General features: G+C 46.9%; 1 protein-coding gene and 1 non-coding gene across 4 annotated transcripts in view; both read right to left on the reverse strand.

Annotated features, from left to right (window-relative positions):
* ARHGEF15 (Rho guanine nucleotide exchange factor 15) overlaps positions 1-18,025 on the reverse strand; it is a 53,238-nt gene extending 35,213 nt beyond the window's left edge. The window contains exon 1 of one of the 3 annotated variants that reach the window (XM_053361232.1): positions 17,780-18,025. The gene's annotated coding sequence lies outside the window, so the exon portion shown is untranslated. Of the gene's footprint in view, positions 1-987; positions 1,427-17,771 lie in introns of those variants that run through there. The other 2 variants (XM_053361234.1, XM_053361233.1) reach the window with 2 other exon arrangements.
* Positions 3,662-3,743, reverse strand: TRNAS-GCU (transfer RNA serine (anticodon GCU)). The gene has a single exon. It is a non-coding gene; the product is annotated as a tRNA-Ser (tRNA).
* Positions 18,026-25,478: the final 7,453 nt, after the last annotated feature.

Below are 25,478 nucleotides of genomic sequence, written 5' to 3' on the forward strand. Positions count from 1 at the left end.
CCACCCAGACGAGCAAAAGGCATAATCGCAGCTGAAGGACAGATTCCAGCCAGGCAAAAGTACCTGAGGAGTGTGTGCAGCAAGAATGGTGAGGGGTGAATCCTGGAGAGGGGGTGTGGCCTATTATTGAGAGAGACCAGAGGTGTGAAGGACCACAAATTCCTTACCACCTTTAAAAAGAGCATTGTAAGTGTTGCTCTAAGCCAGGGGTCAGCAAGGTTTACCAGCCATGGGCAGGATCACTCCCACGGAGATCGTCTGTGGGCTGGGCTGGCGCAGCGTGACACCAGAAATCGCGTCTGCACATGTCCGTGGTGCCGGAAATCACTTCTGCACATGCCCAGACGCCGAAAATCATGCCTGCGCAGAAGTGATTTTCAGCGTCTGGACATGCGCAGGTGCAATTTCTGGTATATGCGCATGCGCAGACACAATTTCTGGCGCTACTCAGCAAGTCCCTGCCCCGCGCTGCGCCAGTTCAGGGGCGGCTTGTGGGCCAGTAAAATGGTCTTCGTGGGCCGCACGTTGCCGACCCCTGCTCTAAGCCTATGTACTTAGAAGACTGGATCCCACCCAGCCTAGTCTTTCCTGGAGAAGATGGAGAGGTAATTCCTTCTACCGTTTCCAATCTACCCCTGGGACCAGATCCGTTTCTCCAAAGGAGATTGTCCCAAGCCTACAGAACGAAGAAGCCCAGTTACACCCACCCCTGCACATGGTTGCCAGGGAGTGGGTGGGGAGACGAAAGGCGCAGAAAATCCTGAACAGGATCCGCCCCTCAAACCGCTGGCTTTGATGTTCCAATGAGCGACGGAACCCCCCTGCATCTTAGGAGAAGATTTCCAAAAGGTTGGGTTGCCTCTCCCCACTGGGACCATTTTCTCTCCTAAATAAGAACACCTTTGTTAGGCCCTGTTTAAAATGAAATAAAAACCCTTTGTTAAGCCCACCCTCCCAAAACTCCCTCGCACGAGAAAGATCCATTACCCTTCAGTTCCAGGCTGCCTCCGGAGCATTTCCATGCCAGATTGGGTCGACCATCCACAATGCAAAAAAAATATATCTCTGCAAGGCGGGGGAACTTCACATCACGGACTCACTTGAGTTTTCAGAGAAAAGCCAGAAATCCAGAGGCGGACTCGCACACACACACACACAAAGAAAAAAGCAAGCCAGCTCCCAGAGTGGGGGAAAACCGTCCTCTTTCCTTCTCTCTGTTGTTACAGGATGGTTACAACAGCTGCATTCTGCAAGCCTGCCGCAACTCAGTCCTGTCCAGTCGTCTCTGCCTGTGGTCCTCCAGAGAGAGCTTGCCCGTAAAAAGAATCAAACCGCTCCTTGTTTCTGAGTTGGCTGCTGGAAAAAAAGAAGGGGAGGGGAGGAAAAAGAAGAGCTGGTCCTCCTCTCCTCTTGTCTGATGAGAGGGTGCCGGGTGGCACAAAAGCAGGAAGGGAAGGGTTGGGATTGGCAGGTGCCTTTGCACACAGGAGGAAACCAAGAGAGAGACAGAGCATAGCACGCCTTTTTTCTCATTCATTGGGAAGGGAAGGGAGTGGCGGTCGGAAAGGTGGGAGACGAGCACAGAGGACTTATTCATGGAGCGGGCTTGCTGGAAAGAAGCAAGAAGACCTAGGGGATTTGCTTCTGCAAGAAGCAGCAGCCAGGACCACCAGTTTGGATGGCTGTGAAATAGGGTGAGGGGAAAACATGGATCTGGCTATCCATGGCTCTTGGCCACGATGGCTGTGCTCTACCTCCACGGTGCCTCTGAATTACAGAGGCATCTGACCAGCTGCCATAAGAACATGATGCAGGATTAGATGGGCCATTGGGCTGATCTTGCAGGGCTCTCAGTTCCCTCAAGCGTTCCTCAAAGGTTCTGGAAGCCAAGACTTATGAGGAATGGTTGAGGGAGCTGGGTATGTTTAGCCTGCTAAAGAGAAGACAGGAGGAGACAGGGGGAGGAAAAGGAGGAGGAGGAGGAGGAGGAGGAGTTTGGATTTGATATCCCACTTTATCACTACCCGAGGAGTCTCAAAGCGGCTAATATTCTCCTTTCCCGTCCTCCCCCACAACAAACACTGTGAGGTGAATGGGGCTGAGAGACTTCAAAGAAGTGTGACTAGCCCAAGGTCACCCAGCAGCTGCGTGTGGAGGAGCGGAGACGCGAACCCGGTTCCCCAGATTACGAGTCTACTGCTCTTAACCACTACACCACACTGGCTGAGAGAAGATACGACAGCCATCTTCAAATATCTCAAGGGCTGTCACATGGAAGATGGAGCAAACCTGTTTTCTCCTGCTCTGAAGACCCGAACCAATGGATCTAAGTTACAAGAAAAGAGATTCCAACTCAACATCAGGAAGAACTTTCTGACCACAAGAGTTGTTTGACAGTGGAACGGACTCCCAGGGGAAGTTGTGGACTCTCCTTCCTTGGAGGTTTTTAAGCAGAGGCTGGATGGTCATCCATCATGGATGCTTCAGCTGAGATTCCTGCATTGCAGGGGGTTGGACTAGAAAACCCTCAGAGTCCCTTCCAAATGTACAATTCTATTATTCTTGTGTTTATGTTCATCTGGCCACCAACAGGCCATGAAAGATGGGCCAGAACGATGCAAAACGTTGATCTGGGTGGAGATTTGGCTAAGCTATGCCAACTCATTGCAGCATACACCAATGGTTTATTTAAGAGAGCGCCACCCTTTTCAGGTTAAGGCTTGCTCTCTTCTCCCAGGGTTAAAATGCAGTGTGCCAAATAATGACTGCAAAAAGAACCCATTGTTACTACAAGCAGAAACCTGAAAACACACACACACAGAGGTTAACAATTCTGGGAACTCAATTCTTTTCAACTGTGGCATATCTATTTATTACATTTTTGCAACCCCGACCTTCTGCCACAGAGCTCAGCGCGGACTACAAGATTTCCCTGCCCCCAGGTTAAGCCACACAACACCCCTGCGAGGCAGGTTAGGCTGGCCACTGGAGAGGATTGGGTCAAAACGCTTCTGGCTGTGGAAGATCGATCATGCAAGATATATGTCTAGTGTAAACTGTTTAAGATGCTCCACCTTAGGGTGTAAGGACCATTGGTCTAAAAATAATTCAGGGTGTTTTGTATATACACCGTTTAATATGTTTACATGCGCACTAGTTGGTTAATATGTACTGTGAACTGAGATGTAAGTCAAACCATTGGTTCAGCCAATCAAATACTGAAGGTTCCATGGTTTCAGCCAAGAGTCTTCTAGCAGCCATTTTAATTACCCACAATGCCCCTGACATAGCACCAACCCTAGGCACTGTGGGAAATTAAAATGGAAGCCAATTGCTGCTACCTGCCACTACCTGATAAGCCCACGGCGGGAAGGGGAGACACAGCTTTGCCACCCCTCAAAAAAAACACCCCAAAAACCCCTGCAACCAGCCTTGACCTTATCTCCAAACACACTTGTTTATTAGAACAGTCATTCCTGGTACTCCAGATCTTGTTGGCCTACAACTCCCATCATCCCCTGTTCTCTGGCCACACTGCCTGGGGCTGATGGGAGATGGGGTCCCTAGGCACTGTGGCTGCAATCCAGAGAGCCCCGCACATCTCAGTGTGACTGTGTCTCTATGGAGCTTCGGCCTTTTCCCTCCCCAAAAAATTCTGTAACGACGAAGGTGGGATTCGAACCCACGCGTGCAGAGCACAATGGATTAGCAGTCCATCGCCTTAACCACTCGGCCACCTCGTCCTTCCTGGCCTCTCTGTGCACAACATACACCTCATTTGCTGACAGCAGGATCTGCACCCTTTTTTTTAAAGTTTTCATTTCTTAAATCAGAAATACAATTTTCAAGGGACAGGATTTAAAAATACCTTTTAAAAAACTGCTCTGTGTGCAGAAACAGGCTCCTGCATGCATAGTTACTGTTTCTTTGCACAAGAGGGTTGCGCAAGAACCTTATTACATAAGAGGGGGTGGGAATCAAATGTATCCAGACATCCCACTCTGAAAGCTTTCTTGCACAACTTTTCCCCCACTGCCGCCCACACCCCGTGCCAAAAGCTGTCTGTATTGCCATACACTAAAAAAGAATGATAATAAAAGAAACTATACCTGAAAAGAACTTGGGTTTGCCCACCTGCACAAATTATGCAATTTAAGGACCTTATTTCACTGTATTTTGCATCGTCGTTTCTACAAATATCAAGGGACGGTCCGCAGCAACAATGCCTTGCTTCCGTGACTTCTCAAAATCTTATTCAGCCACCCCTTCAGCTTCCAAGACTGAACAAGCCTTGCATGCATCAAGCTGGCCTCAATAAGAACTAGAAACTTACCAGGGGAGGGTATAAAAGGGAAACATCTCAAGGAGCTGAGCTTTGCTGCCAAAGTCGCACCCTTTTGTGCGTGTGGCATCTGCATAGCTTTCTCTGGGCACACCCCAGGTTGTAAAGCGCTTGTGCATTCCTGCACAGAGAGCAGGGAAGGATTTATTGCAATGCATAGAGATTTCTGCCTCAGGAGCAAGCAAAAATATTTTTTGTCCCGCGTGTGCTGGGTATGGGCCAGGGCGGGGGCACAAGAGCAAGGTTGTGAAACCTACAAATCTGTTCTGCCAACCCACTTGCGGCTTGAAATCAGGTAAGGTGTTTTAAATCACACTGCATGTGCTAATTAGCAGGCCGGTGCTCAAATGTTGTGTCAACACCTACACATTAATAACGGTAATTGCCGCTGTCTGTACTTTTCTGCCTCTGTTTACACCCACAGCCCTGTGTAGCAACACCAGCAACTCAGGAGAACGCTTCACATGAGGTGGGTTTGTAATGCAGAAAAGGCTCGTGACAAGGATGAGAAACTTGTGGTGGTCCAGATTATTATTATTATTATTATTAGCATCAGCATCAATTTATATACAGTGGTACCTCGGGTTACATACGCTTCAGGTTACATACGCTTCAGGTTACAGACTCCACTAACCCAGAAATAGTACCTTGGGTTAAGAACTTTGCTTCAGGATGAGAACAGAAATCGTGCTCCAGCGGTGCGGCGGCAGGAGGCCCCATTAGCTAAAGTGGGGCTTCAGGTTAAGAACAGTTTCAGGTTAAGAACGGACCTCCGGAACGAATTAAGTACTTAACCCGAGGTACCACTGTACCACCGTTTATCAAAAGATCCCCGGGGGTGTACAACATTACAAACACATTACAGAACATCAATGATAAAAACATTAATGAAAAGATGATGAAAAACACACTGACAGATAGCCTAAGAAAAAAATAGCCATCATAATATCAGTCCTCTCCCCCACACTTTGACAGATGTTCCTGAACTACATCTCCCAACTTCCCTGACCACTGGCACTGCTGGTCAGCGGTTGATGGGAGTCCAGCAACATCCAACGTCCACCTACCAACCCCACCCCCATCCCAGATGCATGTCACAATAAAATGCTTTAGTTGTTCAGGTGCTGCAAGACTGTTGATGTTGTAGCAGCAGACTCACACAGTTCCCCTGCTGGAAATCAAGTGTGATCGTGGGGGTACACTCCATTTCATCCCCAACACATAATTCTGGGAACTCTGAATGCCAGGCCCCTTTAAAGCAGTATTTTACTACTTTAAACATTCACGGCTTTCTCCCAAGAATCCTGGGAACCGCCGTTTGATAATGGCACTATTGTGAGTTGTCAGCAGACCCCGATTCCCCTCACAGAGCTACAGTTCCCAGCGTTCCCTGAAAAGGCGAATTAATGGTTAAGCCGTTCTGGGAATTGTAGCTGGGGACTAGTGGTTTACTGCTCCCGCTTCCCAGGGAATTCTGGGAATTGTAGAGATGAGATTTACAATGCCACCACCCGCTCCACCCCCCCTTTTTGGGTGGTTATGTTGAGACCCAACTGTTTAGAAACTTTTGAAAACTGGCACACGCTTTTCCCAGAGAGGAGGCTAATGAGTCACTTTCCGAGAAAGGGGGAGCAGTCCGCAAACTGTCTCGTGTCCATTGTCCCTTTCCAACACAATGTACACTTCCTTCCAGGCGGAATGAGAGCCCGGTAAGCAAGCAAACTCAATGGATATCTATGCATGAAGAGTCAGTGCCCTCCCTGCCCCATTTGCCTTTTAGCAATTAAGAAGAAGAAGAACAGCACCCATAGGTGCGGACAGGAAGGTTTAGATTCTGGACTTAATTGTCATCTGGGGTGGAAGAACCTAGTGCATAGACACCATGCATTTTAAAAATATTTGAAGTACAAGCCCTCAAAAAAAAAAAAGAATTCTGGGAACTGTAGTTTACCTCTTACAGAGCTAGCGCCCTTAAACTACAGTTCCCAGGATTCCTGCATTGCAGGGGTTGGACTAGATGACCCATGGGGTCCCATCCAACTCTACAATTCGACAATTCTATGGTTCTTTGTGGCTAGCAATGTGCTTCCAAATATATACGCAGCCTCATTCTAAAATGTGGTATGCCCACCCCACTGAATTTGGAAGTCCACCTGCTCTTTGTGCAGTGTGGCACCCTGGCCCGCTGCTCCAAACTATTGCCCTAACGGTGCCCCACCCCAAAACCCTGAGAGAGCTGACTTCAATGCCAACAGTCCCTTTCACTCGGCTCCAAATTTCCACAGAGTAGTGATAGTGCCAATTAGCAAATTTATATCCCCGTCTTCCACCCGGAAGAGCCCAGGTGAAACAAACACAAAAGTGATAAAGCAATGCCCTCAAAAATAAAATAAAAATATACTTAGTCAAGTCACTAGTCCTCAATGAGGTGAGAAACCTGTGTCTGACTAGTACCACCTGCAGCAGCACAGGGAAGTTCTTAGATAACTTAATGCTTCCCAAGACAGAACACTTCCATGCACATAGAAAACTAGGTGTTTAGGGGCAACAGCTAGGCTGTAATCCTCCGAGACACCTTGTTTTCCTTGGAGCAGATCACAAATAATGACTGCCTGGGAATTTCCGTCTGGGAATTCCCAAGTGTCAAAAAGGGTTATCTATGTATGCCACTACTGCGGCCCGTATTTTGTTAGCCCAAAAATGGAAAATGAGTGAGGTCCCAAATAAAGAAGAGTGGCAACTTAAGCTGATGGAATATGCACAGTTTGCGAATTAACATATAGAATAAGAGAACAAGAGCAACATACGTTTAGAGAAGACTGGAATTCTTTTATTGAATATATGGGGGGGAATTGTGTACACTTGAAAACGTTGGCAGCATTAAGATAAATTTAACAGTGTAAATAAGTTTTGATGGACGTAATAATGGAACACTGAATGGTTTAGTTTATGTAAAATATGCAGGGATTTATGATATGCAAAATGAACCATGGAAAGAGAAGAAGGGAAGTCATTGATATTTTAAGGATGTTTAAATGAGTATTCTAAATTGTAAAACAGAAAATGTAATAATATAGGCAAATAATGACTGCCACCAGCGGCAGCCAAAATCCGTGAGGCACCGACCTCTTTTCATCTTTGGCATGCTTAATGCATTTTAAAAAAATTTTTAACTGTGAACAAGCTTTGAGCTTAAACAGGGCCTGCAGCCATGGACCCTGTCCCCAGGATCAGAGAGAGAGAGTGCAATTTCAAGCATGCACAGAGCGCCTTCCGCTATGGAGTTATCAAAATAAAAATAGGTTTCCTGGCACACACTATAAAAACATTTAAGGAAAGTCGACCAGCCTACGCCCCTGTTGAATGATAGCCCTGCAAAATAAACACAATTACCGCCTCCTGATATCTTACCTGCATTTCCTCTGACACAGTTTCCCTGGTTTCTGAAGGTCTGAGGATCTCACACAAAAAGCAGGTGACGAGCACCCCCCTTTTTTTTACAAAAGACGGGTAAAAAGCATTCTGCATGCCGGGAACGGACACTGGCTGGCGACATTATTATGAATCTCTCCTGTGGCAATTTTTTTATTGCGAAAAGGCACTTTATGGTTCCGCAGTGCCACAGCTGAGGGCGGAATCTGAACCCAGCTCTCCCCTAGCCAGACTCCTAAGACGGAGTCCACTAAGTCAGGCCAACTTTGACTCTGACCATTTCCCCATGCTGCCAGTGTTTCACGGGAAATAAAACAGTGAAACAATTAAAGTCCATCCCATAAATGTCTTTATCACCTTGGCCTCCTTTCAACCTGTCTCGGAAGAAGGAAATTCTTCCCCACCTCTGCACTGGATGTAATTGGACCATTCAATCACTCCCAAAGTGAGCATTCAAGAAAATTCAGCTACTTCTAGGGTTGGCAATTATCACTCTGCAAGACTCATGGTTCTCAGCTCAGATATATCAAATGGCACCTTAAACCTAGGTTGTGGTCACCACAACCGAATGTCTAGACACCTTTTTTCATTGTTGCAATGAGGTTTATTATTATTGATCTCTATACTGCTTTGTATTTTAAAGAAAAAAATCTCAAAGCGGTTAACATCACTTCAAAACATCAAATAAAGAAATCTAGAATAAAACAAATGCAAGCTTCAAAGAAAATATTTCAAATCCTTCTCTAAGTGACATTTTGCTTTCCCCATATTTATTTACCGACTTAATTTATAGAGCTGCCCCATAGCAGAAAGGCTCTAGGGAGCCAGGGTGGTGTCACAGACATGGCCAAACTTGGCCCTCGAGATGTTTTGGGACTACAACTCCCATCATCCCTAGCTAACAGGAGGAGTGGTCAGGGATGATGGGAATTGTAGTCGCAAAACAGCTGGAGGGCCAAGTTTGGCCATGCCTGGTAGTGTGTCGGACAAGGAACTGGGAGCCCAGGGTTCAAAGCTCACTGGATGACCCGGGGCCAGTCACAGACTCTTAACCTACCTCACAGGGTCGTTGTAAGGATTAACTGAGGAGAGGAGTGAACTTTGGGAGAAAAAAATGAGATATACAGTGGTACATCGGGTTAAGTACTTAATTCGTTCCAGAGGTCCATTCTTAACCTGAAACTGTTCTTAACCTGAAGCACCACTTTAGCTAATGGGGCCTCCCTCTGCCGCCATGCCGCCGCTGCACGATTTCTGTTCTCACCCTGAAGCAAAGGTCTTAACCCAAAGTACAATTTCTGGGTTAGCGGAAACTGTAACCTGAAGCGTATGTAACCCAAGGTACCACTGTAAATGCAATAAATGAGCTCTTCTGCCTACCTGCTTAAGAAAGCAGGAGGGGCCAGTCAGATGTCAGTCGCTAAGCTGGCACCCAGAAATCACAATTGGACCTGTGCCAGTCCCAAAACTTGGCTGGCACCTGGAGAATATCTAACACTGCATGGATAGTACGCACCCCGGAAATGATCTCTTTCAGCTTCTGCCTTCTGGAAGAAGGTACAGGGTTATAAAGACTAGGACTAGCCGCCTGAGAAACAGTTTTTATCCAAATGCGATTTTGATTTTAAACGCAGTATAAGGTAGTCTCTGTGGGAGTATATTGTATTTAATTATGGGGTATCGGACTTTTTAGTGGGTTAACCAGGCTGGGATAGCAGGCTTGTTTGTTTTTGAATGTCTGAGGTAGATTTTTTCAATTTCGTTGTTCTGTTTGGGACAATGACAATAAAGATGTATCATATTGTATGGTGAACCTTTTTTTGTACCCAGGACCGTTGACCCATGGTAAAAGAGTTTGCAGGATTCTATAGCATTCTCTCTCTCTAAATCTCTCTCTCCATACCTCCATGCCACTTCATCTGGCCAAGCTATAGAAAATTTGGGCAGTTTCCCCGGAAAGGTTGAGCCCATTCAGTCTGTTGCAGCAAGAACAAAATGTGGCAAGGCTTTCTACGGGCCACTCCGCAAAGCGCAGCCCTGACTTGGCAAGCATATAAAGGGATTTGTGACACCTAAAGGCTAGCCGATTTACTGTGGCGTAAATCCACATGGACGGGAGCCCACTCCGTCAGATGAGTTGGCAAACGCACGTCCACATGGTCAAGTGTGCGATGAGTGGGTCGGGATGTAAACAACAGGGGTCCGGCGAGCAGGTAAGACAATTACTATCATCTGATGCTTCAATTAAAGTGGAAAGGGATGCCAAACAAGCACAGCGGCCTCCGCTACTCAGTGCCATATTGAATCAGCCCTGTCTTTGCTATGTTTCATTTCACACGGGAGTCTCCCATTATAGTTCCTCAGTTGGAGAACAGCGACCTTCACGATGAAAATAAGGCTTTTTGGGGTGGGGGAGCCAGCCACTTCTTTTAAAGACAAAGATGATGGAGTGTTTCTGTTTTAAAGGGAGATTGTTCACGTATATGTGGGGACGTAAAAGTAAAGGTAAAGGACCTCTGGGCGGTGAAGTTGAGTCGAAGGCAACTATGGGGTTGCGGTGCTCATCTGGCTTTCAGGCCGAGAGAGCCAGTGTTTGTCCACAGACAGTTTTCTGGGTCATGTGGGCAGCAAGACTAAACTGCTTCTGGTGCAACGGGACACCGTGATGGAAACCAGAGCGCACAGAAACACCATTTATCTTCCCGCCGCAGCGGTACCTATTTATCTACTTGCACTAGTGTGCTTTCGAACTGCTAGGTTGGCAGGAGCTGGGACAGAGCAACGGGAGCTCACTCATCGCGGGGATTCAAACCGCCGACCTTCTGATCAGCAAGCCCAAGAGGCTCTGCGGTTTAGATCACAGCGCCACCTGCATCCCTGTGGGGATGTACACCCCCGTTAGCATCCGTCAATGAGAGAGACAATGGAGGAATACACCTTGGGGGCGAAGTCAAACCATTGGAGTGTTAACAGTACCTGCTGTGGCTGCACATAAACCTGAATAAAATATATTCAGATGTTTATATGCAGCTGTTTTAAATGCAGATAGAGAGAGACAGATGTACTGTATATATTTTCAAAGTGCGATGTTTTACAATTTTTTACATACATGCTGTAAGGATATATATTTATTGTAGCATTTCAATATCCATTTTCGCAAGGGTTCTTTAAGGCAACTAACGACATTGGAATGAAACGAAAAGTGCCCCAAAGGCAACAGTCTAATTCTCTACACGTCTACACGGCAGTAATGTTTCAATGGGACCTGCTCCTGGGTAAACATATCAATAAAAGGCAATTAACTACAGAACCGCAGCCAAAGATCTAACTGATGGCAGGGACAGGTATAGTGCCAAAGCACTACGTATGTTGCAACAGGTAAGCAAGCACTACGTATGTTGCAACAGGTAAGAACCATAGATTCCACAGATTTGCAGAACTAGAAGGGACCTTGAGGGTCATCCAGTCCAACCCCCTGAGGCAGAAGTCTTTTTGCACAATGTGGGGCTTGAACCCACAGTCCTGAGATCAAGAGCCTCATGCTGTACCAACAGAGCCATCCCAGCTTGTTAGAATTGTCAGGCAAACTATAAACCAGGTGTGGGGAACCTTTGGTCCTCCAGACGTTGCGGAACTACAACTCCCATCATCCTTGACAGTTGGTCATGCATGCTGTGGCTGATGGGAGTCATAGTTCAGCAGCAGCTGGAGGGCCAAAGGTCCCCCCCTACCCATAGCTGTCAACATTTCCCTTTTTTAAAGGGAAATTCCCCTATTCCGAATAGGATTCCTCGCAAGAAAAGGGAAAAGTTGACAGCTATGCCCCCACCTGCTTATAAAGCATTTAGACCAGCAGCGGGCAACTATTTTCAGGTCCAGGGACCCATGTCCTTGTAGACAGCCCTTCAGGGGCCAGAGGGAACAAAAGTAAAAGCCACAAATACGACTCTGGCCTTTGTACAGTGGGCTACATCCAAGCCACATATAAATCTTTGGTTTACAAAGACACTCAAATCACCATCATCCATCCAGTCGGGCAGCAGCATTGCAGGAGGGCATGGCACACAGGCAGCGTAGGGCATGGATTGGGAAGAGTCCCAGGGGCCAGACAGAAAGGGATGAAGGTCCACACTTGACACATATTTAAATAACCTTAAAATATCAAAGTGGAAGACAGGAGTGCCTGGTGTGCTCTGGTCCATGGGGTCATGAAGAGTCAGACACAACTAAACAACTAAACAACAACAACAACAAAATTTCAAAAACTCCCCTTCTTCTCTTTCCATGGTTCATTTTGCATAACATATATCCCTGCCTATTTTGTATAAACTAAACCATTCAGTATTCCATTATTACATCCATCAAAACTTATTTGCACTGTTGAATTTATCTTAATGCTGCCAACGTTTTCAAGTGTACATAATCCCCCCCCCCCATATATTCAATAAACATTTTCCAATCTTCTTTAAACGTATGTTCTTCTTGTTCTCTTATTCTGTATGTTAGGTCTGCAAGCTGCGCATATTCCATCAGCTTAAGTTGCCATTCTTCGTTAGTTGGGACCTCGCTCATTTTCCATTTGGGGGCTAACAAACACAGGCCACAGTAGTGGCCTACATAAATAAACTTTATTGACACCTGGGAATTTCCATCTGAATTATCCCCAACTAAAAGGCCTCTGGGTGTTGTTGTTTTTTGAAAAGTACTTTTAAACATTTTTTAAAGTCATTATAAATTATTTCCCAATACTCTTTCACCCATTTGCAGGTCCACCATGTGTGAAAGAACGTACCCTCTACCTCAGGGGTGCCCAAACGTTTTTCAAAGAGGGCCAGATTTGATGAAGTGAACATGTGTGAGGGCCGACCAAAGTTGTTTGTTTATTATTGAAGTTGTAAATTAACAGAGGCAATTAGAGATCACACTACACAAGATTTTCAAAAAGCGTGGGGAAAATGCAGAGAATACTTCACAAAATAGTGCCCTAAAATACATACCTGGACTTGTTTCAATTAATGTCTGCAGGAGACTTTGTGGACATTTAAGTTATAATTAGAAAAATCTTAATAATAACAGTTTATAAGAAGTAAATAAGGAGGACAGATACAGAATAAAGGAAGTCTTTTATTTGGTTGTTTGTATTGTTGTATGCTATGTTCACTGTATGTTATGTTCACATTTAATGAGGGTGGATTTGTGTATTGGGGTGGGGGGTTTGTGTTATGTTGTAAATAAAATTCCAATAAAAGATTTAAAAGGAAATAAACTGCCACAGGAGCAGGATTAGGCCCCCAAAATGGACTTTGGACATGCCTGCTCTACCTCATTGCATCTCCAGCAACATTTATCTGATTCAGATAAGTCCCCACCCTGATTTAGACTGGCCACCAGAACAGAGTGGCCCTTTACTTAAAAATATGAGATGTAAGGTACATTAGAAACTGCCTCATACCGAATCAGGCCATTGGCCCACCCAGCTCAGTATTGTCTACAAGAATTGGCAGAGGCTCTCTAGGGTTTCAACAGGTGCTCCTCCCAGAGTCCTTACCTAGAGATGCCAGGAATTGAACCTGCAAGTCAAATGCCCTACCACTGAGCTGTGGACCTCCAAACCTGCAGCCCTCAAGACGTTATTGGGCTCCAACCCCCATCATCCCTAGCCAGCGTGGCCAACAGGCACGATGATGGGAGTTGTAGTCCAACAACATCTGGAGGACACAAGCTAGGAGAAACAAGGCCTCCTGCCCATCAGATTCACCACACTGAGTCCAACCAGACTTCCTTCTTCTCCATGATGCAACTCCAGGATTGCACTCTCAGCTTCCAAGCAATGCGTTTATCTCACTTTGCACATCTTTGCAGCTGCGCAGCAAAAGCTTATCAGAAACCTGCGCATTATCTCTACGCAGATATAATTCACCGCCGCAGGGGTCGTGCACGACCAAAGGTTTTTGGACTATGGTCCTAGGTTCCATAAACGCTCTGCTTGGCTGCAAGCTGAAATAATTCTGTGGTTATATAAACCACCGGCTTGGATGCACGCATGTTCAGGAGAGTATGTGCATTAAAAAAGAGGAAGGGGGGAAGGGATTTAAATAATCCCGTTAAGAAGAACCCCAAACATCGATCTAGCCCAGCATCCGGCTTCACATAGTGACCAACCAGATGGGCTCTGAAAGGCGAACATGCAGGACGTCAGCACAGCGGTCCTCTTTGGTTGCTACTCTCCAGTAAGTGGCATTCAACCCAAGGGATGCATACCTTTGGGGCAACCTTGAAAGGGTCACATGTCCATGGTGGGTGGGGCCAGAGGCAAGTGGGCGGAGCATCAGGCTAGTTTCTCTGCAGCACAAACCCTCCTCTTGGTCCTCCATCCAGACAAGCATTATCAGAGTTCAGGGATGCAATCTAGCCAGCGGAAAACAACTCAGGTGGGAGAGAAGGGCCGGTGAAAGGTGGGGCCTGCAGAGCATTCCAGGGGCCAGATAAAAAGCCCCAGAGGGCCGCATTCAGTCCTCCAGCACCTGGAGATTCTCTACTGTCTCCACAGCTAAAAAATAGTTGGTAAAAAACCCCTCCTTCTTCATGAATGTCTGATCCCCTTTTAAAGCCACCTGTTTGAAGCTACCCCTGCTACTGCCATACCTTTGCCAGTTCCTTCACAAGGCATCTATCTAAAATGGCCTTTTTTGTCCCCGCAGCAATTTAAATCCGCTCACCCAGAACACACTTCCCATTCTGCTTCAGATGAAAACAAAGGGTCCCTTAGGCACCGGCGATTTGGCACAACACTGCTCTAACCACTAGGCGTTACTTCCTCCAAGAGCAAGACCCCAAATTCCATGAACCTGCCAGGGTGCGGATGAAGCTTGTCACCCAGTGGGTTCCCTTTGAAACATGAGGCTCAGGGAGCTGGAAGTTCCCCATCATTTGCCCGCTAAGCGCATGAGTGCAAAGGCACCTGGCAACAAAGCCACCTGTCTTGTGTACACACGCACACACACATGCACACATGTGCCAAGGCTTTCCTCTCCCAGCTGTCTCTGTATGGAAAGGCAATTGCTGACAGATCCTCCATATTTCATCTCTCCAGTATAAAGGTTCCTTGTCTCGTACACAGGGCACACCTTTCCCATTTCTAACCCATCACACCTGGTGGGTGACAAGGAGAAGGCCTGTAGTTGAGTGGTAGAACATCTGCTTTGCTCCAGAAGGCTCAATCCTCAATGGCACCTCCCAGGTAGGACCGGGGAAAGACACTCTAGAGAGCTGCTGCCAATCAGTGCAGGCAATACTGAGCTAGATGGACTAATGGTCTGGACTGTCACAATTTTCAATCCCATACTGGTAAATTCGGAATTACGTAATCTAAATTGAACTGGGTGGGTGTGCCTTGAACGACAAACCCGCTTGCTGAAAATATCGGACCTTTTGCAACAAGGAAAGCAAAATGCAAATGTGTGAAATACCATTATTTTTCACTCTATAGGACGCACTTTCCCCCCTCCAAAAATGAAGGGGAAATGTGTGTGCGTCCTATGGAGCGAATGCAGGCTTCAGGCAGCTATCCGCAAGCCTTCGGAGCATGGTGGGAGTTGCCTGTTCTGGGGGCTGGGGTCGGGGGAAGCTCGGGCTTCCCCCGTCCCTAGCCCCGCAGGCTCCGGGAGCGGCGGCAAGGTTGCACGCAATCTTGCCGCCGCTCCTGGACCTGGGGGGGGGAATAATATTTTTTTCTTTATTTCCTCCCCTAAAAACTAGGTGCGCCCTATGGTCCAGTGCACCCTATGGAGCGAAACATACGGCAACACTTGTTTGACACGACGTCGTCTAACCTCCCTGCGAACAAATCAAGATAACTGTTCAACAGCCAGGTGGAGTGTGTGGAAGTGCCCTTTGTCCAGAAAGCCCTCCTGATTTTGCCATCTGCTCAGGAATCAGGCGTCACCCGGAACCCTGCAGAGCTGGGGGCTTTTCCCTTTGCCTGTGACTGGAGAAACTGACTCACTCCTTTTGCTCCAGGGTTTCCTGCACCTTCATCAGATTAGAAGCCAGGCTGATCTCTCAGCCCCAAGCTGTAGAAGCCTCACCCTCGTCTACTCCCCACCCCCCAAACCTGGAATCAGTCGCTCCATCTGGGCCCCTACAGTGAAGTCACAATGGAAACTCACCCCAAGGCACTAAGATTGTGCGTAAAATGGAGGTTGCAATAGCCTGAGCACAGATCGCAGCCAGGTAAACTGAGCGTTGTCATTTGAGACATCCGGCTGTGGATGTGTGAGAGGAGGATCACGCTGGACTTTGGTCAAGAGGTCGCCCGATGGACAATGTCTTTGGAAGGGTATTCTGCAGGTAGCAAACTTGAACCGCAAGGTGATCAAGTGAGGTGTTCTTGGTGGCCACTCTCTGTAACCGCAGGAAATGGGCAAGAAGGTGTTTCTGGAATGGCAGCAATAAATCACTCCCTCCAATAACAAGCTCAGGTGGTGCATGCCGACAGGACTGTACCAAAACAGGGCCGCCGAGGAACGCAAAGGAAGTACGAGCATGCTCAGGGGAACATCCTGAGGACTTGAACATCAATGAGGACCAAGCTTGCTCAGTTGGTAGAGAACGCCGAGTTGGAAAAGGAAAACTGAGTGTAGGTGGAATGGAGTGTCCTGGAGGAGAGCAAGCAGTCTGGAACCCTGAACCAAAACCTTGCTGAAATGTGGGTACCGTATTTTTTGCTCTATAAGACTCACTTTTTCCCTCCTAAAAAGTAAGGGGAAATGTGTGTGCGTCTTATGGAGCGAATGCAGGCTGCACAGCTATCCCAGAAGCCAGAAGAGCAAGAGGGATCGCTGCTTTCACAGCACAGCGATCCCTCTTGCTGTTCTGGCTTCTGAGATTCAGAATATTTTTTTTCTTGTTTTCCTCCTCCCAAAACTAGGTGCGTCTTGTGGTCTGGTGCGTCTTATAGAGCAAAAAATACGGCATACACAGCCACATTCTATTGCTGGTTCCACACATGTTAGGAACAGCAAACGGTTAAATAAATCGCTACCTGACTATTTATATGGCCTTTAATTCGTTGACAGTAGAATCCTATGCACATGTACTCAAAAGAAAATCCCACAGAGTCCAATGGGGGCTTACTTCCTGGTAACAGTGACTCTCCATGTCCCTGAGCTGCATTCTGGTTATCCAAAACCAGGCGATAGTCAGAGCTCCAGCAGCAGGTTTCTCTAACCTCTGTACCTAGGGATGCGCGGGCATTAAGAAGATCCGAATAAAACCAGAGGGTACAAACTGTTTGTGGGGCACCGTTCTAACAATGCGCTGCTATGCACAATTAGTCCCGCTTTGCACAATCCGGAGCACGCTTGTTCAAAAATAAATGCCACGGAGTTCAGCCGCCTGTAAACATGCACAGGAATTCGTGTAGCCTTTCGCCTCCTAAATACATGTACATACCTCGGAGGCAGAGCACATGATTTATATGTGGCGTCAGGCTCAAATCTCCGGCAGTCTCCCGTTTTAACATCTCTGGCAGCGAGGGTGGCAAAAAGACGCCCACCGCTCCATGCCTTGGAGAGTCACAGCCAGACAGAGAAGGCAACAGTGGACCCACAATCCGACTCAACGTAAGAAACTTGAATGCCCTCATAAGTTCAGCTCTTCCACATGAAAGGTGTTGGGGGCCCTGCTGGGAGCCGCCCCCTTAAAAATCGCATAAGGAGTCACCGACTCTCATCGGCGTTGCAAAAGGCACTCTGCACATGTTCAATGACACTCTCACACACTTGCACGCGCTCTCTCTCCATATATACATATATACCGTATTCTTCACGCGTTGTAGAGTTGAGCCCGACCCTTGGGGAGGTGGGGAAAAAGGTTCCGCGGCGCAGAGGAAAAGGTGCGCGTGTTTCTACAAGATCACCTACCCAGCCGCCGGATCAGGTTTATGGGAGATGCAGCCGACAGATACCAGAGGTTTAACCCAGAGCCTCTCCCTCACCTTCTCACCTTGAGCAGCTCAGGAGCCGGGCACGATCCGGCGTGAGCGAACGAGGAGAGGGACGCTCAGCCAAACCGGATCGCAGATCTGCGCCTTGGCGAGCAGAGGCGAGGCTGGCGATGCGTCCTCGGTCGCTCCGGGTCTCCGATCTCCCGCAGGAACTGAGCTCGGCCGTCCTCCTTTGTCCCGCCCGCCGCATGCCGCCAGCCGGCTGCCGCGCTCGCCTCCTGCCGCCTCCGCCAGGGCGCAGTTGGCTCAGGGACCCGCCTCCATGTGCGCCCCCGCCCTCGCCTGGGACCCGGACCAGAGGAGGAGGAGGAGGAGCCGGCGAAGAGGGCGAGGGAGACGATCCACCGAGACGGCGCCCCCGCCCGGCGCTTCCAGCCCCACCCCGGGGCTCGCGTAAAGCGCAGTCCGGGCCCCTGCCGTTAACATGTTTGCTAAGGTTTAAGCCACGCCGGGGTGGGTGGGTTAAGGGAGAAGTCATAGTTAACTGTCGAGTTGGAAGGGTACCCCCGGGGTCATCTAGTCCAACCCCCTGAAGTGCAGGTCTCCACTTTCAGATACCGCCACTGCCCCTTGAGCATGGTGGGTCTCGCTTCCCTGCAAACATTATTATGAATTCCTTATGCGCAGGATGGCGCTGCAGTCGTTGCAACACACGCTTTCTCTCCGGGTGAGATTATCAAGTTGTGTGCGTCCCCAGCCCAATTAGGAATGTAAATGGAGGTCAAGAAAGATCCGTACGCAATCAGCGTTCATTAATCATCAACCACCATTGCCAGTAAAAAAGAAAAGTAAAACTAGTGAAAATAATGAGGTCGCCCTGCTTTTTAATCTCCTCTCTGAGACGGACTGGGCTGATAAAGATTTAACAAGCATGTGACTGTTGGGCCTTAGGGTTGTGAGTTCGAGTCTTGAGTCACCACGTTTTAAGAATGTTCGCTTCCGCCTGCTTGTTTGTACAGAAGATCGACAACATGGCTGAATCCAACTCTGACCATCATTCTTAAAAACGTTCCGTGCTCTTCTTTTCCACCCTAGGCCCTTTCCCACTTCCTAGGTCTTTATTCACCCCCTGCACAGTTCCACTGACCCCAAGGGAAACCCTGATCTAGTAACTGCGTTTAAGGGTTGAAGCCCAAGACAGTTATTCATTTCTGACCTTATTAAAAGAGAGCCAAAGTGTGTCTGCTCCTAGCAGTGTGGTAAAAAAAGGAGTATTTTATTTTTCAACGCCTGTAAATGTTTAGAGAGTCCCTCCTTTAAAATGATATACCGGTAACAAATCCAACCCCACAATATGTTTACTCCACTTTGATCGATGGCATTTACTCCTAGGTAAACATGCATAGGACAGTAAGCTTAATACACTGCCCAAAACAGGGCTGCAGTGCTTAATAAATCTATTAATTGACAATAAAAGAAAGCTCCTTCTGGATGAACTGGCCAGCAGTTTGGGTTTTTAAAAAATAATAATCTGTTATTCTTAATACAAGCCCTTACAAAAACTGCAGGTGGCAAAAAAAACCCCAAAAACTCTCAGCACTCTTAACTACACGTCCCAGAATTCTTTCAGGAAAACCATGATGGTTTAAAGTGGTGTGATACTGCTTTAATTGGATAGTGCAGATGGGGACTAATAAGATTTTGTTAGACCAATTACTTCTATTTATTTTGTCCGAGTGAGGGGTGTCATTGCTAAAGCAGCCAAAACAGCAGCACCCATGCACCGGGGCGGGGGGGGGGTATCAGCAGGCTCAGGGAGCTCCCAATTTGTACAAGTACTTTTTTTTTTAGCAACATAAATGTGGGGGTGGCCACACATCATACCCAATGAGACCTGAGCATGCTCAGTGGCCACAGAATGCTGGCTGACTGCTGGGGGTGGCAGAATACAGCAAACCAAGTGGGAGGGGAAATGGAGTGTGTTGGAGGGAGACAGGACTGGCAGACTCCGCACTGCAACATTTGGTTGCAGCTCCCACTTCGCTTCTGCAAAACATGGGCATCGTATGAAAGCAAAGGGTGCTTCTTGCATTGCGTTAACCCTCTGAAATGAATGGACAGGAGTCTAAGGCCCATTCATTTCAGTGGGCCTAAAACTTCATTGAATTTGTACCCATTTGCAAATTTAATTGATTAAACTAATTGACATAACAGCCCTCTGTACCTCAGGGGTAAGTACCGTTGAATCTAAAGGGGCTTAATCTCAAATAAGCAAGAGTCTACCCCCTTTTAACACAGGGGCTTACTTCTGAATAAACATGCATGGGATGAAAACTGGCATGTTTACACAGTGCGCATGATGATAAAATATATAGACTGATGCTTATTTTGGCGTTGTGGGACATAATAATTTTTAAAGTTTTCTTACTGAGTTGTATTTCCAGTTTTCATGCAGATAAGGAACGAGTAATCAACTACAACATCATCCTTCCATACTTGAGAATAAGCAGCATTTAGGCTCCCTGCTCCTGTAAGACCCCTTTACCTGCCTGGACTATTAAATTCTCTCTCCCCCCCCCCCCCCGCCACCAGTTGGCTGTTTCTCCCTTAGATCATCTCTTCCACAAGCCCTGCTCATCTCCAACTGGCCCAGCTCCCACACTGAACTGTTTGGCGCTGTTCCCAAGCTTTGGTGCTGGGTGCCAGCTGGAGGAGCTGCCTGGCACTGTTCCCAGTTTGGCATCTCCCAATACACCTCCGGCCTGGAAAGCAGCCATTGCCCTCCCTTCACCATGGCCTTTTGGTGGCCACTCTCTCCTTGGGGAAAGGACTGTAGCTCAGTGGTAGAGCATCTGCCTTGCGGCAGGGGATTTCAGGTTCGATCCCAGTGACATCTCCAGGTTGCGCTATGACTCCTCTCTGAAACCCTGGGGCATCACTGCCAGCCTGTGTGGATACAGATATGTAGCCATGTTGGTCTGCCGTAGTCGAAACAAAACAAAACAAAAAATCCTTCCAGTAGCACCTTAGAGACCAACTAAGTTTGTTATTGGTATGAGCTTACATGTGTATCTGAAGAAGTGTGCATGCACACGAAAGCTCATACCAGTAACAAACTTAGTTGGTCTCTAAGGTGCTACTGGAAGGATTTTTAAAAATATTTTGTTTAGCCTGTGTAGAGAACACTTTGCTCAATATTCCGACTCCGTATAAGGCAGTGTTCTATGCTCCCATTGTGGAGAGAGTCTCGAAGACCAAATTGATAAACTTAAGATGGTTGCATTTGGCCTTTTAAATATACAAGGTGTGACTGGAAATTTTGGTGGATGGTCACAGAAATCGGACAGCGAGAAATATTTGAACATACTGTACCTGCCTTACAGGCCTTCAAAGTAGGCCCCCTCTGATACAATGCACTGTTGACAATGTCCGTAGAAGTGTTGGAAACTTCTGGAGAAGTCCTCTTTTCATATTGCTTTCAGTTCCCTCATCACAGCAGCTTGGACGTGTGAAATGTTGGAAAACTGTGCCCTTTCAGTGCAGATTTCAGTTTTGGAAAAAGAAAGAAATCGGATGGGGCCAGATTGGGAGAATATGGAGGGCAGGACAATTCAGTACCCTCAGTAACGATTTCACGCGGAATATGCAATTCTTCCACCATCATTCGGACGGACAAACGCTGATCCTGCGTCAGTAACTGACGAACTCTGTCGACATTTGCCGCCATTCTGCTCGTCGATGGTCTGCCAGACTGAGGGTCACCTTCAATGGTTTGCCGCCCTTCATGGAAACACTTAAACCACTCATACACTGTCTTTCGAGTTACAGCTTCATCTCCGTACACAATTATCAACATTTCGTGTGTTTCCAATGCTGATTGTATGTTTGAATATTTCTCACTGTCCGATTTCTGTGACCATTCACTGAACTTTCCGGTCACACCTTGTAAATTTGTAAACCACCCTGTGATCTTCAGATGAAGGGCAGTATATAAATGTAATTAATAAAATTTTTTTAGTTTTTACTAATATTTTTATTACCTTTCGCTAATAAAATATAGCAAAATTAGTTTTAAGTAATGCATGTAAGAAAGTAAACATCAAGAACCAAAGAACAAACGTGTCGAGTATAATTCAGGGGGAACCTGACATATTAAAGTAGTTGCCAAGTCAGCTGTAATTTAATAGATGAATTAAAAAACGAAAGAAGCCTAATCTACCCACCGTGACTTATCAAAGCTCTCCATCAGGATAACTAGGTAATCGGAGGAGAAAGAACCAGCATTGTTCTGTTAACATATGTGAGAATTGGAAACTGAATGCAGCCGGATTTTATCTTTCCAAGACAGCCCACAAACAACTCCGCAGTGGTGCATTAATTTTTTCAGACGCGGCCGTTTCCAACACCCTGTCCAGCCATCCCTGCAAGGGAAAAATTGCCTGCCAGCTTCCACGTTGGAGCAATTTCCATGCCAGTTGGTAAGACCACCAACTCCTTATGAATCACTTGTATGTCCCTGTTCCAAGCACTGATGTAGAAACTTAAGTGGGCTGCAAGCGAAGGGAACCCAGCATATAAATAAATGCAACACTCTGTCTCTCATTTGCCAGCCCCCAGCAGGAAAGTGGAGATATATATGTATATATTCATATATAAAATTTTAAATATATAAAATTTCATTCTTGTAAATTTTGTGGGCTTACTTGCCTACGATTTGGGGTACCCTCTAAGGAAAACATGCTGTCGTTCTTATTTAATTTGACTTTTAAAAACTAATTATTAACAGTTTAAGAACAGTGATATGCTCCTGTTTCGTATCGCTGCTTGGTCGTTCTAATCTAAACCTTAAAATAAATAATCAATGTGCCCCTTTTTCAAGCATGCATCTCTCAACGCACTGTGCTTGTTTTTTAAAAAATAAGAATGCAATGTGTGAAGAAGCTCAGAGCCAAGGCCTCCTGCTTATCTCCGCCAGGGGTCAGCATCGTGCATTTTCCTCCCCTTGCCTGTAGAATGTGCGCCCGCATCCCATTCTGGGGTGATGCTAAATGACCATCATTACTCCTCCTGCCTTAATTAAATTGGCGAGTCGCAGAAGGGGATGGGATGCTCTGCAAAGCTGCCATCTGGAGGAAGAGGGTTGCCAGCTGGACCCTTCCCCACCTCGGATGCTAATTCACCCTCTCCTATTGGCTGCCCCCCAAGAGCTCCTGGACCAGCCCCAGCATCTGCCAGAATGAACTCTGCCTCTCTCCATCTTTCCATGCCGCATGTGGCTGCCTTTTTTACAAGTTCTGAGAGATTCCAAGGAGGAGGAGCCGAATCTTTTGTTTGAAGCTTGTAGTCCTCCATGCTGTGAATCTCATTGATCCTGCTCTCCCTTCCTTCCTCTTGGGGATATAAGGAGCTGCTGCCTTTAGGCTTCCCCACCTAGATAAATGGTTTTTTGCCACAAGCGTTCGCCGGTTAGGGTTTTGGTTATTATTATTATTATTATTATTATTAATTTTGGGGGGTTTTTTTACAATAAAATGTAATCAAAACATAAAGAATTCTCTGAATTATTTGACATCCTCCCTCCCCTCTGTGGAGTCCATTGATAATCCCTTTTCACCGCATATCATAACGTTCTCTAGTTGTCCATAAAACTATTAGTTCATTTCACATTGCAAGAGTTATTGTATTCCTGCCAATGTGTTAAGCTGATTACAGTGTTCTCTCAAATAAGTTTAAATTTTTCCCAGTCCTTTTTGAAGTTTTTCTCACCCTAGTTCCTGTTTTTTCCATTCAATTTGGCCATCTCAGCATAGTCCATCAATTTTATTATCCACTCTTGTAGGAATCTTGTCTTCCTTCCATCTCTGGGCTACGCCATCATTGCATACATGAAAAGTGTTTTTTGCTCCTTTGCTATCTCCGCACCTATAATTCCTAATAAAAAGGCTTTTGGTTTTATAGCAAAAGTTATTATAAACATTTTTTTAACTCATTCTAAATCATTTCCCAATCAGCTTGTTTGGTCTTGTTCTAAATGTAGTTGCTGTTTTTGTTTATTTGACTGTCTTTAACTGTTTTCACCTTGAGACAGCAGCTCAGAAGGTGACTAATAAATTAACTTCCTAATAATAATAATAGCAGCAATAATAGATGGGGTGGCACATCCTGTTTGGCCACTTGAGGTTACCACCTCAAGTTAACGTGGTTTCGGGTGACAGCTTGTCAGTTCTGGGCAGAAACCATGTGAGGTTGCCCCAAATCTGTGAGATCTCACCCCAAATTGGTGCTGGTGGCAAGGGATACCGTCTCAGGGGCTTTTGCCACCTGAGGCAGCAGCCTCACCCCCATCTAACAGCTGGGCCAACCTTGATAACAGTCACTGTCTGGTGGGTGAGTTTTGGTGAAGGGCCTTGGCTCTGTGGTAGGCTTCCCGCTGCCAGTCAGTGTATGCACTATTGGGCTACATGGTCTGGCTGGGTGTTGTTGTTGAATCGGGGGCTTTCGGCAATGAAAGCAGATACTCTGTCTCAGCATCAAGGTCCTTCCCCAAAACTCACCCACCAGACTGTGTCCACCTACCCCTATCCAGCCCTAGAGGTGGACCCACATGGGGCTCAGTTAAAGCCACTTCCGCCCTTCAGAGGAGGTGGAGTTGCGGTCTCCACAGCCCCACCCCGCGCGACGGGGGATTCCCGGCCGCGTCACCTCCTGGCCAGCCAATCGGCTGGCTCTGGGGGTGTGGCCTGCCTTATTTAAAGCAGGAGCGGCCGGGGATCTCCCTCTTTGCCGTTTTCCAGCTGTTCCTGCTTTTCCCACTCTCCCACCCTATAAGGTTTTCCTTCTTTGACCTTGCTTTGGACGTCTGTTGGTCACTGTTGAGGGGCCTGGTAGGAATTTTTCCACTTGGCAAATCAACACCAGCCACTTGGTTTTCGCCTACCTCGTAGCAAATCGTCACAACTTTCTTGGTATTGGCGGTTAGGCATTGGTATTGCTCTGTGGATGGAAGAGGGGAAGTTACAGTATCTGGGGGGGCGGGCGTGGCCCTGTCCGAAGCCTAAGGAGGTGAGGGCCTAAGGCACGCCCCCTAGTGGTGACCCCGGGGAAGTTCCTAGTTGATGTGCATCAGCAGGACTCCCCCTACTGGTGGTTAACCCTTCAAGCGGACGGACTGAAGTCAGATATAGTCGGTTAGGATCAATGCCTAAGCCAATACCGCTCATCACCTGTAACCAATAAAAGTTGTAGCCTCATTTAGCCCATTAACCTTAATAATTGTGTCATGTGTTATTATTTCCACTGGGGGGGGCGGGAACTCGCCATGCAAAGTGTTTTAAATTGAGACAAAGCCCTTTTGCGGCTGGGGGCACCAGCGCATACAAAATAGCTAGCTGCTCCTGAAAAATGCTTTAAATCTTTTTAAATCTCTTTACCACCAAGCGACTTCCTGCTTTAATGTTTTTAATGTAAAGCACTTGGCACGTAATGTGCTTAGACCGGGCGATGGCTGTTTCGTAAATCTGAAAGCCACATACATCAAAAACTTCCATGGTGTTTCTCGGCTCCTTATTTCTCATTCCTTTCAGTAGACTTAGACCCCACTTGCATACCCCACAAATGTCCCAGAAAAGCCGGAACACCCCATGTTATGTACTGAAGTTCTCACCCTGGGCCAGCAGGGGGATACTATAGATAGTTTTCACTCAGGTCCACATATGCAAATAAGGAATTGAAAGTGAGGTTCAGTGATTGGATAGTTAC

Source organism: Podarcis raffonei, chromosome 13 (genome assembly GCF_027172205.1).
Source record: "Podarcis raffonei isolate rPodRaf1 chromosome 13, rPodRaf1.pri, whole genome shotgun sequence".
Classification (NCBI taxonomy): Eukaryota; Metazoa; Chordata; class Lepidosauria; order Squamata; family Lacertidae; genus Podarcis; species Podarcis raffonei.